Raw genomic sequence first — 19237 nt, forward strand, 5'->3', positions numbered from 1 at the left:
CATAATTTAATTGTATATGATTGACATTTATTTATTTTTGAATAAAAAGTACAATAGTTAAAAAATTGAAATTTTTTGGAATTTTTTGGAGGAATTGTCGAAGGTTCCAACTACCAATCCTGAAATTTTCGTCCTTTTAGGTCTCGTTAATCAAGTTAATTAAAAAAAATGGCGCATAATTTAATTGGATACGATTGACATTCATTTATTTTTGAATAAAAAAGTACAATAGTTAAAAAGTTGAAATTTTTTGGACGAATTGCCGAAGGTTCCAACTACCAATCCTGAAATTGTCGTCCTTTTAAGTCACGTTCATCAAGTTATTTAAAAAAATTGGTGCATAATTTAATTGGATACGATTGACATTTATTAATTTTCGGATAAAAAAGTAGCATAGTTAGAGAGTTGAAATTTTATGCAAGGATTGCCGAAGATTCTGTTTATCTACCCTGAAAGTTTCATCCTTTTAGGTCTCATCAGTCAAAAAGTATTTGGAGTTAAACATTGATTTGGTGCATAATTTAATTGTCATTTATTTATTTTTTAAATTAAAAAATACTTGAGCTAAAAAGTTTTTGGACGAATTGCCGAAAAATCCAAATATCAATCTTTAAAGTGGTTCTCCATTTAATTTAGAAAAAAAAGTTATTCTTGCAAGTTTTGATTTAAGGCACTGTTTTTAAAATATCGTAATTTAATTGTACAGAAATAAACTCCAGTTAAAATGCTGCAAAAACTTTGAAAATTAGGCTTCAATCATAAATCAAGCCTGTCAAATGAAATAATGACTTAAGGTAACCTTTGATCATCTTTTATATTTAACTTTTTTACAAATCTAAGTCCGATTATTAAAAAACTTTTTGCACAACTTTGAAAGGCTATATATTAAAGACCATAAGTGACATAATTCTCCCAGTGGTACCAAATAATTCCTAAGATCCTGAGTAATTTAAAACAGTTAAAAATAACATTTGAAAATTCATAGTTTTTACAAAAGAACCAATCTAAAATTGGCAATTTGCCAGTACCACGGAGTCTCTAGTTAAGAGGTGTCTTAAGTAGAATTTTCCTAGATATACAGAGAACCCACAAAAATAGGGAACATTAAAATTCAAATACTTTTAAAAAACTCTGAAAGGCTGTATATAAGAGACCATCATTGACATAATTTTCCCAGTGGTACCAAATAATACAATTATTCTTATTCTTATAATACAATGACATATACGAAATGTTTATAATATACGAAATAAGCATTTAAGTAACTTAATACTTGTGCATGCTTATGTTCGAATTACAATATCAGAAAAACCAAATTATACTCTTACAAAAAATGCTTGGATTCCAACTCTTTCCTTAACAATCAAAATAAACTTATTAACAGAATAATATACATATTATACACAAAAATAAACTAGTAAGAAATATAACAGAATACATGTTTTAAATCAATTCAATATCAATAATCAAAAAAACAAAATTGAACCTAAATGAAAATAACGTAATTTCAGATAAATCTGTTACATTTAAAAATATACACAATTTACATTAAAACCACGAAAAGAAAAGATCAAACATAATACGCTGTTGAACCAGTAAATTCAATTAATCATTGGTCTAAATTTATTAAAATTAATATATATGTAGTTTTTTATTTCTCTATTGAATATTCTATGGTTTTTTATATTTTTAATATCAGGAGGAAGTAAGTTATAAAATTTTGGCCCTAAATAATCTATAAAATGAAGGTTTATTTGCTTATGATTTTGTGGTAAATTCAAATTATTGTACATATTACTTTTGGTACATTGGGAATGCGTGATTTGTCTCTTTGCTATATCAGTTTTATGTACAAAAGAGCAGCTTGTTTTGTACATACAGATGACTTATATCACTAATATTTTCATTATAAAGTAACTCGGTAGAGCAGAGCTTATTTTTCCTATGAATTTCCTATGAATAATTCAGGCCATCCTGAATAATATAAAAAAGAAAAAAATAACAATCTAAAATTGGCAATTTTCCAGTACCACGGAGTCTCTATTCAAGAGGAGTCTTAAGTAAAGACCCACTTTCCTAGAGACCCATAGAAATAGGAAACATTAAAATTCAAATACTATTAAGAAAATTGAAATTTTTATGATTTACGATTAACTTTGAACGGTTGTATACCAGAGCCCATAAGTCATACGACTTTCCTAGTCATATCAAATAATTCAGAAGATTCTTTATAATATAAAAAACTAGGAGTAAAGATTGGAAATTTAATAGATTTTTTGGGATAAAATTCCAAAGTTAGTCATTTTCTAGGATAAGTTTCTTTATACCATCATTGACGATCGTAATGGAATGTTGTTCCTCATGTATAGTAACTGTAATTACATAAAAAAAATAATTTTTTAAGACGAACAATAAAACCGTAATGGCGAATTAAAATGAGGCAAAAACCCAAAAAATAGGAAATAATTTTTTTAAATCAATTTTCGACATAAAACTACAGATTCATAAATCATATACAAATGTAATGAAACAATTTTTTTTTGCCTGTATTAATAATCATAATTAGCTAGAAAAGAGTATTTTTTAAGGCGTTCATACAGTAATGGAACAACCTCTAATAAAATTCGTTTTTCCGCCTAAAAAGCACAACTATTATTAAAAAAATAACATTTCAAGACCACCCTGACTACAATTAAAACTAAAATATCCATTTCCAACCTAAAACTTACTATGCAAAAAAGAAAACCTAAAATAGATTTAGGATTTGATCGAGAAAACTCTAATTCCCGAAGAATAATTTCTGGAATTCCTGCCGCTTCCCTCTCCACCTCCAATCCAATATTGAATAACGAAAACAAACGTGCGAAACGTGGATGTGGATACAAGGAGCTAAGGGGGGAAACTCTCTCGTGAAAAATGGCCGCATGGTCGCACTAAATTTATCCAGGGCATTTTCTTCTCGCCTTATAGAGCCAATAATCCGTCTATGGGGACCGCTCGTCCGTTTTTATTGGGCAAACAACACTAAAACCGCGTCTTATCGAGATGGGATCGCGTTAAGGGTTGACTCATTTCAAAAAAACTAAAGATAACTGAGTTAAATTTGCAGTAGCATGGAAACATTCTCGATAGCAGATTTCGGTTCATTAGCTAGAGGCGGGGTTTACAAGTTAGTTAGTTTTGCCGGCACTCGGTTTCTCCGTTTGCTGTTGTTGTTCGCGGTCAAATACGATTTATTTGTTAAGTCGCTTCTCTCGCTTTATAGAGTTGTTGAAATTCTGCTTAAGACATCGGATTTAATCGAACTTTCTGTTGAAAGCCAACCGGGAGTTTGGGAATTGTTTGGTTTCTCTTGTTAAGGACTCCAAGACCATTGATTAATTTATATGCATAATTTAAATGGGTGCGATGCCCAGATTCTGTGTTTTTGTTAATGAGTAGTTGTATAATTTTTATTTGACTAATTTAAATGCAACAAAGCATTTGCTGATTGATGTACATAAATCTGCAGAATGTGATGCTTGTAGACTAAAAATAAGAGTGTTCTTAAATACTATTATCTTAAAAGACTGCGTCTTAAAGAAGTCCCGCAGATATTCCTCGATAAATGTTTTAAAAATGGGACAGTTGAGTGATAAAGGGAAAAAATTAATTATTTCACCGGAAATCCCTTAAAAAGGGTTTAAGTGTTCCATACTTTGTATTTCAGGAAGCCCTTTATGCTTCTATAAATGAACGATGCAAATATGTTAAGTAGTTTTTGAGCTATCTTTAAAAAATGCCTGTTAAATTTATGGATATAAAACAGGAAATTAAAAAAAAAATAGTTGGAATTTATTGGCATTTAAGGTCTTCAACGAACCTTCCATTTACTTCTTCGAATAGGATAAGTTTTTTCAGAAAAAAAAATTCTTTACTATTATAAGGTAATTTTGATAAATTTTAAAATCAAAAGACAAAAGCAGAAAAAGATAATAAGAAAAATAATAAGAGGAAGGAGAAACAAGACGCACTATAAATGACAAAAAACGTTAAGTAATTGCTAATAAATCTGTGAAAGAAACCCCGTAAGGTTACGCTTTTTGTTGATTTTGTTTACTTGCAAACTAAAAGGATTAATGCACGGATACTAAAAAAATTTGTTAATGTTACTCTTAGTAGTACCCTTCTTATTCAAGGAGTATCTGTCAAGGCTTTAGTACCTTGTCTGATAAAAGTGTCCATAACTCAAAAAGCTTCTCTTACCAAAAACAATAATATAAGAAAATGTTTACCCGAAAAATGCTCTAAATTTGTGTGGACATTTTTCTCAAATGACTCAAATAGTTTTTGAGTTATTTGGCTCTAAAGATGGACATTGCCAATGAGAAGGAGCCTTAACAAAAGTTGGTATATCTTATCTAATTTTCTAGATACTGCGATGTTTCGTATCTTAAATCCATCCTCAGAAAACCCTTTGTACACCTATGGAAGAATGGTCAAAATATGTTAAGTAGTTTCTGAGTTATCCTTAAAAATGCGTGTTGAGGAATGAAAAAAATAAATAAATTTCACTTTTCAGTAGTGCCGCAAAGCGCCTTCAACAGGGAAAAGCTGATTAGCTATAGCGATATCGATATAAAACAGGAAAATTAATAATTTTAGATAAAAATAGTTGGAACTTATTGGCATTATCGGTCTTCAACAAACCTTAGATCTACTCCTTCCAATAAGTTGATTTTTCAGAAAAAACTATTTCTTTACTATTTAAAATTACTTTTGTTAAATTTTAAAATCAAAAGACAGAAGCAGAAAAAGACATTAAGAAAATAATAAGAAGAAGAAGAAACAAGACGCACCTTAAATGGCAAAAAATGTAAAGTAATTCCTAATAAATATGTAAAAGAAACCCCGTAAGGTTACGCTTTTTATTGATTTTTGTTAACATCCTTGCAAACTAAAATGATCAATGCATTGATAGTAAAAAATATAATAAATGTTACTTTTAGTAGTGGCATTCTTGTTCAAAGAGTATCCGCAAAACGCTATGTAACAATTAAAAGCTGAATACTTATAGAAATATTTTTAAAAAAATTAATGGATATAAAACAGGAAATTTAAGAATTTTAGCCAAAAATAGTTGAAACTTATTTGCATTAAAAGTCTTCAACAAACCATAGATCTAAATATTTCTTTACTATTTAAAGGTACTTTTGATAAATTTTAAAATCAAAAAACAGAAGCAGAAAAATACATTAAGAAAGATAATAAGAAGAAGGTGAAACAAGACGCACCATAAATGACAAAAAACGTTAAGTAATTGCTAATAAATGTGTGAAAGAAACCCCGTAAGGTTACGTTTTTTATTGATTTTGTTTACTTGCAAACTAAAAGGATTAATGCACGGATACTAAAAAAATTAGTTAATGTTACTCTTAGTAGTACCCTTCTTATTCAAGGAGTTTCTGTAAACGCTTTAGTACCTTGTCTGCTAAAAGTGCCTATAACTCAAAAAGTTTCTAGTCTACAAAAAACATTAATATAAGAAAATGTTTACCCGAAAAATGCTCTAAATTTGTGAAAATGCTCTAAATTAGACATTTTTCTCAAATGCCTCAAATAGTTTTTGTGTTATTTGGCTCTAAAGATGGACATTGCCAATAAGAAGGAGCCTTAATAAAAGTTGGTTTATCTTAGCTAGTTTTCTAGCTACTATGACGTTTCATATCTTAAATCTGTCATCAGGAAGCCATCTATGCCCCTATTAAAAAATCATGAAAATATGTTAAGTAGTTTTGGAGTTATCCTCAAAAATTCCCGTTGACGGATGAAAAAAATAAATAAATTTTACTTTTCAGTTGTGCCGCAAAGCGGTTTTAACAGGGAAAAGCTGATTAGCTATAGCGATATCGAAATAAAATATATGGATTTAAAACAGGAAAATTAATTATTTTAGATAAAAATAGTTGGAACTTCAACAAACCTTAGATCTACTTCTTCCAATAAGTTGTTTTTTCAGAAATACTATTTCTTTACTATTTAAAATTACTTTTGTTGAATTTTAAAATCAAAAGACAAAAGCAGAAAAAGATAATAAGAAAAATAATAAGAAGAAGTAGAAACAAGACGCACCATAAATGACAAAAAACGTTAAGTAATTGCTAATAAATCTGTGAAAGAAACCGCGTAAGGTTACGCTTTTTGTTGATTTCATTAATATACTTGTAAACTAAAAGGATCAATGCATAAATATTTAAAAAAATTAGTAAATGTTACTCTTAATGGTGTCCTTTTTATTTAAGGAGTATATGTCAAGGCTTTAGTACCTTGTCTGATAAAAGTGCCTATAACTCAAAAGCTTCTACTCTACAAAAAACAATAATATAAGAAAATGCTCACCTAGAAAAATGCTCTAAATTTGTGTGGAAATTTTCCTAAAATGCCTCAAACCGTTTTTGAGTTATTGGGCTTCAAAAATGGACATTGCCAATAAAAAAAGGCTCAACAAAAATTAATTTATCCTAACAAGTTTTCCGGCTACAGCAACGCTTTATAACTTTAATGCATTCAAAGGAAACCCTTTATACCCCGATCAAGGAATCAAGAAAATATGTTAAGTAACTTTTGAACAAAATTACATTTAGGGACGTTCTTGTTAAAAAAAATTTTTTTTTACTATTTAAATGTACTTAAAATAAATTTTAAAATCAAAGACAATAGCAGAGAAAGACATTAAGAAAAATAACGAGAATAGGGAGAAACAAGACGCACTATGAATGGCAAAAAACGTAAAGTAAATGCTAATAAATATGTGGATGAAATGCCGTAAGGTTACGCTTTTTGTTGATTTTGTTAACATACTTGCAAAGTAAAAGGATGGAATATTAAAAACGGTAATAAATTTTACTTTTAGTAGTAGTGGTTCTCTTGTTCAGGGAGTATCTGCAAAGGCTTTAGTGCCTTGCCTGATAAAAGTGCCTATAACTCAAAAAGCTTTTAGACCACAAAAAACTGTAATACATGAAAATATTTTTCCGAAAAATACTCTAACTTTGAGTGTAAAACTTCCCCAAATGCCTCAAATAGTTTTTGAGTTTTTTGGCTCTAAAGATGGACTTAGTAATCTAAAAAGATAAGAAGGAGGATCAGCAAAAATTGGTTTATCTTAGCAAGTTTTCTAGCTACTATGACGTTTCCTATCTTAAATTCATCCTCAGGAAACCCTTTGTGCTCTTTTGAAACAGTCATGAAAATTTGTTGAGTAGTTTTTGATTTATTCGCAAAAATGCCTGTTGAGGGATGAAAAAAAAAACTTTTAGTAGTGGCGTTCTTATTCAGGGAGTATCTGTAAAGGCTTTAGTACCTTGCCTAATAAAAGTGCTTATAACTCAAAAAGCATTAGGATATAAAACAAGAAATTTAATAATTTCAGATATAATAAGTTGGAACTTTGGAATGTCTCTAGCAAACCCTCGAATAAGTTGATTTTTTTGAAAAAATATAACTTTAATATATAAAAATAAATTTTTATTAAATTTTAAAATCAAAAGACAGAATCAAAAAAGGACATTAAGAAAAATAATAAGAAGAAGGGGAAACAAGACGCACCATAAATGATAAAAAACGTTAAGTAATTGCTAATAAATCTATGAAAGAAATCACGTAAGGTTACGCTTTTTGTTGATTTTGTCAACATACTTGCAAACTAAAAAGATCAATGCATAGATAGTAAGAAAATTAATAAATGTTACTTTTAGTAGTGACGGTCTTGTTTAGGGAGTGTCCGCAAAGGCTTTAGTACCTTGTCTGATAAAAGTGCCTATAACTAAAAAAGCTTCTGGTCTACAAAAAAAAAATAATATAAGAAAATGTTTACCCGAAAAATGTTCTAAATTTGTGTGGAAATTTTCCTCAAATACCTCAAACAGTTTTTGAGTTATTGGGCTATAAAAATGGACATTACCAATAAAAAAGGCTAAACAAAAATTAATTTATCCTAGCCAGTTTTCCGGCTACAGCAATGTTTTAAACCTAAATTTATTCAAAGAAAACTCTTTATACCCCTATCAAAAAATTAAGAACATATGTTAAGTAACTTTTGAGTTATCCTGTTGAGGGATGAAAACAAAGGGGCATTCTTCTTCAAAAAAAGAATATTTTTTTATTATTTAAATGTACTTTAAATATATTTCAAAATCAAAGACAATAACAAAAAAAACACTAAGAAAAATAACAAAAAGAGCGAGAAACAAGACGCACTATAAATGGCAAAAAATGTAAAGTAAATGCTAATAAATATGTGAAAGAAACCCCGTAAGGTTACGCTTTTTGTTGATTTTGTTAACATACTTGCAAAGTAACAGGATCAATGTATGATTATTAAAAAAGGTAATAAATGTTACTTTTAGTAGTGGTTCTTTTGTTCAAGGAATGTCTGCAAAGGGCTTATTTAGTGCCTTGCCTGATAAAAGTGCCTATGACTCAAAAAGCTTTTAGACCATAAAAAACTATAATACATGAAAATAATTATCTGAAAAATACTCTAACTTTGAGTGTAAAACTTCCCCAAATGCCTTAAATAGTTTTTGAGTTATTTGCCTCTAAATATGAACATTGCCAATGAGAAGGAGGCTCAACAAAAATTGGTTTGTATTAGCAAGTTTTCTAGCTACTACGACGTTTCGTATCTTAAATCAATCCTCAGGAAACCCTTTATGACCTTATCGAAGAATTGTGAAAAAATTTTAAGTAGTTTCTGATTTATTCGCAAAAATGTCTGTTGAGGGATGAAAAAAAAATTTACTTTTAGTAGTGGTGTTCTTGTGCCAAGAGTATCCACAAAGCGCCTCTGATAAATAAAAGCTGATTAGTTAAAGAAATATTCAAATAAAATTTGTGGATATTAGACAAGAAATTAAGGAATTTTAGGCAAAATTAGTTGGAACTTATTGGCATTGTAGGTTTTCAACAAACCTTAGATCTACTTCCTTCAATGAGTTGATTTTTCAGAAAAAAAAATTCTTGACTATTTAAAATGACTTTTGTTAAATTTTAAAATCAAAAGAGAGAAGCAGAAAAATAATAAGCAGAAGGAGAAATAAGACGCACCATAAATGACAAAAAACGTTAAGTACTTGCTAACAAATCTGTAAAAAAAATCGCGTAAGGTTACGCTTTTTATTAACATGCCTTTAAACTAAAAGGATCAATGCATGGATACTAAAAAAAAAAATAAATGTTACTCTTAAAAGTGCCTATAACTCAAAAAGCTTTTTTTATATAAAACAGGAAATTTAAAAATTTTACGCAAAAATTGCTGGAACTTACTGACATTGAAGGTCTTCTGCAACCCTTAGATCAACTCCTTCCAATAAGTTGACTTTTCAGAAAAAAAAATTTTCGTTACTATTAAGTTACTTTTATTGAATTTTAAGACAGAGGCAGAAAAAGACAAGTAACAACAATAGGGAGAAACAAGACGCACCATAAAAGGCAAAAAATGTAAAGTAAATGGTAATAAATATGTGAAAGACACTTCGTCGAATCAAAGGATTTTATAACAGGCTTTTAATATTATTCGTAATCTATTTTGAGCATTTTATGTACTTTTCGAGACGTCTTTAAGATCCTATTTTAAATTCCTGGATTCCTTGACGACTCGTTTTCAATTGAATTTAGAAAAAATGCAAAATACAATTTTCAAAAAAAACCTGATTATTCCAGACACTTCATGTTCTACACCAAAAAGTCTATTTTTGACATTTATTCGTATGTTTATAACATTTTACTCTGCAGGCGAAGCCTGATAATAATGTTCAGTATAAACGAAAATCATCGTCAAAAAAATTAGTAAGAGAGCGATTTTTGTAACATTTTTTTTATTTACACTAATTAATTCTCCCTATAGGGTGGTCATTGTCAAAAAGTGTAAAAACCACTCTATTTCTCGCCAATAAATTAAACAATTACATGCATAACTTAAACGTATACGACAACCATATTCATATTCATTCAATTAAAAAAAAAACTATTACTAATGGCAACTAATTAAGATCGATATGTGTATATGGCACGTGTAAACATGACACCGCATAAAACCGGAATTTCTATATGAATTTAGCCACGTGGCACGTCGCTTATAACGGCGCCATTATTAAATACTAAATTCCCCGCTACACCTGTTTATGACAAAACGAAAGCATTAAAATAAATCACGCCCGAATGTCGCGAACGGCCTATTTAAGCCCATTGAATTTTGTTTTATGCCTTTTTTTTCGGGTGTCTTTATTCGAAAATAAATCACGCAGAATTTATATGTTTTGATTCGCCATTTTTCGTTATTTCAAAAGGATTTGTGAAGACTCTAAAGTTTATTTATGATGGAGGCAATGAAGCAATTTCCATTCTGCACGCCCTCTCCCTATTTATCCCTAATTAGTGGCATCGATAATGATGATGATGATATTATTGATACGTGATTAAAATTTCGAATATACAGCCGGAGCCAATGGGTTCGTTAACGAGAAACTCAGATAATTTATTCGCCCTATAATCTCACACTATTTGTTACTAGTCTGATGATTATCTAGGTTTATTATGCGATAATCACAGTTTTTTAATTATTTATTATTGGAAGATTGACGTAAAAGTAATTAAAGGCCTTATTTAGTTCCTTAAGGGAAGGAGAGTAAATTAATTAATTAAGATATTTGTCGTGGCTTAATGAGCGACAAGAAATCTTAGAGAGTCAAGAGGGTTATGATGAAATTTTCTTGGGTCAAAGAGTTGCTGTAAGAGCCTAAAAAAATAAAAAAAATTTAGTATTTAATTTCTCTGTTATGGTTAAAAAAATTACAGCCATTTGCCCTCTTCTTAACTGAACATTATGTCTATTGGTCCACTGTAATTTTTAAAACACTTTCTTGTTTTTACGAAAACCGATAGTTTTTTCAAAAAAAATTAAGTACCTTATTTAATAGAATCCATTGCTAGTGAACACTATGTAGGCAGACTACTATAAATAAAATTAAATTATTAATGAATCAAGAGTGTTCAAGTGGCTAAGGGAAAGAGAGAAGGACTGTTTAACTGAGAGAAGAAGAACAGAAATATGCCTCAACTTCCTGGGAGAAGAACAGAATAATTGCAACTCCATCAGAAGAACTGACGAGGGAAAGAGACAAAAAGAGCCTGGGAGAGGGATAAAATGACTTTTCAATTAAACAACTGGAACATAAACAGAATGATTGTTCAACTACGAGAAGAAGGACAGAGACATGTCTTAACTTCCTGGAAGAACAAAATAACTCTAACCTCATCAGAAGAATTAAAGTTGGAAAGAGACAGAAAGAGCCTGGAAGAGGAACAAAATGACTTGTCAAATAACTGAAACAAGGATAGAATTAATGTTTAAGTGGCTGAGGAAAAGACAGAAACATACCTTAACTTTCTAGAAGAAGGACAGAATAAATTCAACGTCATCAGAAGAATTAAAAAGAACATAATATAAAGAGCTTGGGAGAGAGATAAAATGACTTCTCATCTAAGTAGAATAAGGATAAAATGATTGTTTAAGTGGCTGAGAGAAAGACTTAATGACTGTTCAACTGAGGGATGAAGAACAGAAACATGCCGCAACTTCTTGGAAGAAGAATAGAATAATTCCATCTTCATCAGAAGAAATGAAGAGGGAGAGAGACAAAGAGAGCCTGCGAGCGGGATAAAATGATTTCTCAACTAACTAGAACAAAGATAGAATGACTGGTTAAGTGGCCGAAGAAAAGACAGAATGACTGTTCAACTGAGAGAAGAAGGACAGAAATATGCATCAACTTTCTAGAAGAACTTTAACCCCATCAGAAGAATTGAGGAGAGAGAGACGAAAGAGCCTGGGAGAAGAATAAAATGACTTTTCAACTAAATGGAACAAGAACAGAATGACTGTTTAAGCTCCTGAGGGAAAGACAGAATGACTGGTGAATTGAGACAAGAAGGACAGAAACATGCATCAACTTCCTGGAAGAAGAGAATAATTTCAACCTCATCAAAAGAATTGAAGAGGGAAAGAGACAAAGAGAGCCTGGGAGAGGGATACAAATGATTTCTCAACTAACTAGAACAAAGATAAAATGACTGTTTAAGTGACCGAAGGAAAGACAGAAGAACTTTAACCTCATCAAAAAAATTGAAGAAAGAGAGAGAGACCAAAGAACCTCGGAGAAGTAAACAAACAAACAAAAAACAATGTCACACAGCAAATTTTTATTGGCGACACGTGTTTTGCCCTATATAAGCAGGGCATCATCAGGCCTAAAAACAATTAAAAGGGGGATGTTAAATATACAATTATTTGCAAAATAAAATAAAATTACCCTAGGACCTACACATTAATGGTAAAACTGACAACAATAATAAACAAAATAGTGAGGTTAGAAACAAATAAAAACAAAAAATAAAAGGCTCGTGGTCTTTGTTGGGTTTTGAACCGTAGACCTCTCAGTTGCTAAGCGAGGCCTCAACTAATGGACCAGACAGCAGACATGTACATTTAAAATGGTTAACTATAACAGATACAATTTAAAATTATAGAAAGAGCAATTATCTAGGAAATGTTTTTTCTTTCAATTTTTTTTTTGTTTGTTTACATTTTGTGTGGTCTCTTGGAGAAAATGGATAGGGATTTTATAGCCTCGGAGAAGGATAAAATGACTGTTTAGTTGGCTGAAGGAAAGACAGAATGACTGTTCAACTGAGAGAAGAAGGACAGAGACATGCTTCAACTTCCTGGAAGGACAGAATAATTTCAAACTCATTAAAAGAATTTAAGAGGGATAGAGACAAAGAGAGCCTGGACGAGGAGTAAAATCACTTCTTAACTGTGTGGAGCAAGGACAGAATGACTACAACTTTTATAGAGTCACATATAATAGACTAAAATATCCCAATTGCCTAGAATAGCTTAAATTATTCTAAAATAAAAATAAAGGTAAGCGTTACAAAGAATATTAAGTCTTTTATTTATATTATATTTATAAACATAAAATAAATAATTTACACAAGAAATATGTTGACGAAGATCATTTAATAAAAAGGTGGCTCTTCGAACAGATAACTGTAATAGATGTGTGTTTAAATTTTTATTTTAAATATGTTTTTAGATTAGATTTACTTCATTATTAAGTTTTTTATGTAAAAATACATACAACACTCTTGCTTGTTTGTTAAAAATTAATTAAAATCCTTCTAATCAAGGTGTTTCTTTGCTTACTCTCTATTTTTTAGGATTCTTTAATTTTTTTTTGGTGTCTATATGTTTTAGGTTCCAGAACTAATTTCCAGACATTTAAAGTTTTCTCGAAAAATTCATTTATTTTCCCAAAGATGCTGGTCATACGTTTTTATAAAAGGCAAAAAAACACACAATCTACAGCATCACATTCATTAAAACGAAAACTCTAAATTTTTTAAAACACTTAACATATAATTCAAATATTTAAAGTTATGCTTAATTTCGTCTAGGCATTTAAAACCATTTTTTCTGGTCTTTTGTGTCTTCTTCTTTAATTGTGTTTTTAAAATTCATCGAGAAATTGGTTAAAAATTATGTCATATTTAGCTAAAAAGCAAATTATAAGATCGGAGCAATTTGGGTTTCAAAGTGCCAAGGGAACGTCAGATGCGGTCTTTTCATTCTTTGAGTTCTTATTTTTAGGCATGAACAGTGGTGATATTGCTGCAGCAGTGTTTTGTTACTTGACCAAAGCATTTGACTGTGTTAGTCACGAAATACTCCTGTGGAAGCTTGAGCGGTATGGATTCAGTGGTTTGGGTCTTATTTGCATACTAGAAAGCAGACTGTTTCTGTGGATGGTGCCCTTTCAAGGGAGCAGCTTGTGACTCATGGTGTTCCTCAGGGTTCAGTTCTTGGGCCACTTCTATTCCTTATTTATATTAATGACATGGCCAATCTTAGGATCTCAGGTAAATTCATTCAGTTTACGGATAATTCAACAATTTTATGGCATGACACGAGTGCGATGAACCTAAATACCACAGTTAACAGAGATATTGTTGAAATCAAGAAATGGTGCGATTCCAACAAACTGTGTTTAAATATTTCAAAAACTAGTGTTATGAATTTTAAATGCAATTTAAATAATGGGTTTTTGGAGAATCACATTGTAGACAACTTAGACGAAAATACATTTTTAGGTTTATTTATTAATAATAAACAAAAATTTGAGGGCCATATCACGCAATTATGTAGAAAAATATCAGCAAATTGTTATGCTCTTAAAGTGGTCGCAGGTGAGGTTAATTTTGACATGGCGAGAAATGTTTATTTTTCTTTAATTGAGTCCCATTTAAGGTATGGTTTGTGTTTCTGGGGTGCATGCACACATTACTTATTTAATAGTGTTTTCGTATTGCAAAAGTGAGCGATTCGACGTCTGTGTAATGTGAGTATGAGAGAGTCTTGCAAACAGCTATTGATCACTCATAAAATCCTAACCCTTCCTACCTTATTTATATTGGAATCTGTTTAAACTAATTAATTAATTTAAATTATAATTGTGTTAATAATTTAAATTAAATAAATTAATTTAAATTATTAACACAACTAATATGGCATGAATATAGCAGTCGACGAGCTAATGATGTGCTCTTGCCTATGCTGGAAACTTTTTAGAAAACGTGTCAAAAAACTCTTAGTTGCAAAGGGCTATTATGAAATAACTGAATTTTTGTCGGATAGATTTTAGTCATTTTTACCGTTTTCTTGCAGGACTTTAGGTATATTCTTTATATTTTTTACACCATATCATTTCGCCTAATTTATTTCTGTGATTAATTTTTTTTTACAGCTTTATATTTAATAAAATTGTATATTTCGGGAGTGAATAATATCTGTTTGTGTTATACATATTGATACTCTTGACATTACATTAGCCTTGTATGTTTTGGTTCAAAGTCTTGGAGGAGTATTTCTGAAGAATAAGGGGTGTTGTTGGTTTTACCGGTATAATAATAATAATAATAATAATAAGACTTTTTATTAATCACCAGAAAAATAAAAAATTACAATTCTGTTATAAACCAAATACATATCACGTATTGAATAGTTCGTTCTTTACAAAGAGCACATTTAATGTGTATTGAAACAATTAAAAAATATCTATAGAACTTAAATTTTATACAAATACAAATAAAATTCCAGAAGGTGACTAATAGGCCATGTTTTCAGACTTCCAGGGAACAACCCCTGCGAGATTCCCTGAATTCTGTTGAGGCCTTAAATATATTTAATAATTATAAATGACACTTATAAATAATAAACAAAAGCATTTTCCCAGTTAAAGAAAAAAAGAAGAAAATTAATACAACACGAATATAAAGCATACTGATGGGATAAGGAGAGAATAGGAAAAGGAACTGGAATTGGACGAGGAAAAGGTTGGCACATATAAATAATTCGATTTTATAATTTAAAAATAAAAATAAATAACAATTTTTTATTATAAATACTTAAGTGAGTAATTTGTAATTGATTTATAAGGAATTAGTTTTGTTTTCATTTTAAAAGTTTTTTCTGACATGGTAAAATCATTTATACAATATTTGTTAGTATAGTGTGCTATTAAGTAAGAAAACGATCTCTTAAAAAATTCTTTATTGTGTGAAGGAATAGTTAATAATTGTTTTCTTCTAATATTCAAGTTGTGCACGTCAGTCCGATATCTAACTTTTCGATGTAAATATGAAGGAATCCTTGACTTAAGAATTTTGAAAAAGAAGCAAATAAGATGTAACACTCTACGATTGTACATATTTAACCACCCCGCAACCTTTAGCTTATGTGAAATATGTTCTCTCCTTCTTATGCCATATACAAACCTAAGACAGGAATTCTGAAGTTTTTGTATTCTATATGAGTCAGAAGAATCAAGGCAAGGGCCATAGATGGTGTCACAAAAATTTAATTGGGATAGTACCAATGTTTCACAAGGCATTTTTCTTATAGGCAAATTTAGGTAATCATTTTTAGTGCAGAGTACCCACTTTTCATTTTAAGAGTGACATGATCCTTAAATCTTAGTTTGTAATCCATTAAAAGTCCAAGATTCTTAGCAGAATTTTTAAAATTTATGTTGTCATTATTAATGTAAAGTTGCAAGTTATTTAAAATATTTGTGCGTTTATTATCACTACAAAAAAGAATGGCTGTGGACTTAGTGGGATTAACTTTTAAAAGTAACTTTTGCGTTTCTATAAATAAATTGTTAAAGTCTTCATTAATTTTTATATTAGCCTGCCAAACATCAGTATCTTTAAAAGAGAAATAGATCTGGGTATCGTCCGCGTAGTTATGATGTTTACAATATGTTATCTTCTTTGTTATCTGAGATGTGTAAAGTGTGAAGAGGATTGGGCCCAAAATGCTACCCTGCGGAACACCAACATAGGTAAACCATATTCATGAAAGCAGAATGCCTTTAGGATGATGAACCATAGCATGCTAAATAACCTTTTTACATGTTTGTCTTTTTTTACAGCTTTGTCAACAAATTTACTTTTGATTGATTGATATATTCCAGACTGCGAGACTAATTTTTTTTTCCAGGCATTTGAAACTACTTTTCGCGCCTTTTTGTGTCATTTATTCCTGGAGTTTAGGTTAGTTTTTAAATTGAAGTCAAAGACAGACATTGAAGGTCATTTTTTAATTTATTCATGGCATTTGGAACCATTATAGTACTTTCTCCAGCAATTTAAAGTCACACTTTATATATTCAAGAGTATGTTACTTTTTAGTTTAGGTATTTTGTTCTTGATGTACGACTGCAAGCTTTTTGTAGTTTTTTATATTGTTTTGTATATTAATTATTTAAAAAAAAAAATGACTGTTTTAGCATCATTATTTATAAGTAGTGTTATGTTTATTAGGACAGGACAGTTTTAATTTGTACATATTTTTTTTAGCTTTATTTAAAATAATTTTCTTAGAAGCAATAAAGCATTTTTTGATTTGATTAATTTAGCTTAATATACAATTAATTATTTACTTGTATACACATAATTAGCCTGGAAGAGAATAAATTTTTTTTATCTTAGGCTTTTAGAGTCACTTTTCGTCTTTCCGGGATTTGTTTTAATGTTTGACTATATTCCAGGCTTTTGCGGTCAACTTTTTAAGTCTTCCAGGCATTTGAAATATTTTTTGACACTATCCCAGGTTTTAAGAGTCACTCTTTCATTCTTCCAGGCAATTTAAATAATTTTTCATGTTTCAAGGCCCTTGCGGTAATTTCTTTATAAATTCGAAATACTTTTTAAGTTTATTCCAGGCTCCTGCAGTCATGTTTTAATCTTCCAGGCATTCAGAGCAATTTTTTTAACCTTCCAGCCTTCAAATATTTGAAGAAGTAGTTCATTCTTGCAGTGGAGTTAATAGTTCAATAAGTAAATGGAAGTATTCTGGACATCCTCCATTAAATTTATTTAAATATTATCAGTCCAACATGTTTCAGACATAGACATCGTGATCCCTGATGATGGACATGTTCTATGTCCGAAACATGTTGGATTAAAATAAATAAATTTAGTGGAGGATGACTGGAATATGTACTTTCATTTACCCATTTCGAAATATTTGTTGACACTATACCAGATATTTAATAAAGTCTTCGACAATTTTTTATGATTTTCTTCCAGGCTTCTCTAGTCAATTTTTCACCTAGCAGGAAATAATGGATAAGTCCAAGGCCTCTGTGGATAAACATATGAAACAAAAATTTTCAACCAGTCAATAATTTTTGACAACACATTGAATACAATGTGTTGACTATATCCCTGGTTTTTGAAGTCCATTTTATTTATCGTCCAGGCATTTGGAATAAATTTAGACACTATTCAAGGCTTTTGTAGTCGTCCATTCTTCCGGACACTTGAAATAACTTTTTATTTTATTCCCGGCTTTTGCAGTCACTTTGTATGACTTCCAGGCATTTGAGGTGGTACACAATTGTAAGCTTCTATATTGTGGTTAAATATTAAAACAATAAATTTTTGGGAGGTCCTTGACCCGATTCGACCTCACTTCAAACAACTCCACTAGAAAAATCTCTGATTTTGTAAATCATAGATTGAAAACCGGTTTTCAATCTATGATTATGAGTTTTTTGTGATTATGAATTATGAGTAATTTATTAGACAAACCTGTAATTTTTAAAATAATTTAAAGAGCTGATCAGCACTTGTGACCGTAATTAAGCCACTCCAAGTTTATTTTACTTAGGGTATAAATTATTCTATTTTAGGGCCAATTGCATAGTCATTAGCCTATTGCTATTTGTAAATATACCTATAAAGCCAGTAACACTTGAAATTCTTGAACACTTGAAGACTTTTGGAATTTTTTAAAATTTATTTTAGGGATTTCTTGTGACATTTATTAGCTAGTGATATAAAAATTGGTTAGGGTAAATTCCCTATTTTTATGTCTTCGAAATTTGAACTTAAATAAAATTGCTAGACTTTTATTTTAGCGTTTTCAAAAAAGAAATACAGGAAGTCGCGCAAAAATGTTTTTTTTTTAAAGAACTTTAAAACCACAAATTCAAAATCATTCTTTACTCTTTTTATTTTTTTTTAATTCAACTGTAAAGTTTTTGCTTGTTTAGATTGATTTAAATAATGAAAGATATGGACGTAAGTTCATATTTCTTCTAAGTCTACTTTCATCTTCTTTTCAATAATTGAGCGTATAAAATAGTATTTTCTAAATTGACATTCAATCAAATAAATACCCAATAAAATAGGTAACTAATTATGAATTTCTCGTAGCTAAACTTATAATTAAAATAAGAGTTTTTTAATGGAATATGAGCCTATTGAGGGTAAATATTAAGGTAAAATATGTTGCAACCCCCCTTTGAAATACAAGGAAAACATACGGGACTTTGTACCGAGTTTGCTTCCGTTTCGCCTCAGTTTGTTTATTTACGCGAGTTTAGAAATTGAAATTTTGCTTTCATATAGAGCAGAATTTGCTTTGCTAAAGTTTCGGTTTATAGTGGAAAAACTGAATCAGTATGATTACATTCCTTATGTATTTGTCAAAAAAAAAACTCAAATAAATGTGCAATAATTTTAATTAGACAATCCGAGTACAAATGTTCAACTCTATAACTAGCATAGTTCATGATTTATGGGTATTTTAATCCGACTTTTTATTAAAAAGGAAATGGCCTATTCTCTT

General features: G+C 29.9%; 1 protein-coding gene across 6 annotated transcripts in view; it reads left to right on the top strand.

The window, feature by feature from the left end:
• LOC126737822 (neurobeachin) overlaps nucleotides 1-19237 on the top strand; it is a 529789-nt gene that overhangs the window by 59995 nt on the left and 450557 nt on the right. The gene's annotated exons all lie outside the window — the stretch shown is intronic.

Source organism: Anthonomus grandis, chromosome 6 (genome assembly GCF_022605725.1).
Source record: "Anthonomus grandis grandis chromosome 6, icAntGran1.3, whole genome shotgun sequence".
Taxonomy (NCBI): domain Eukaryota; kingdom Metazoa; phylum Arthropoda; class Insecta; order Coleoptera; family Curculionidae; genus Anthonomus; species Anthonomus grandis.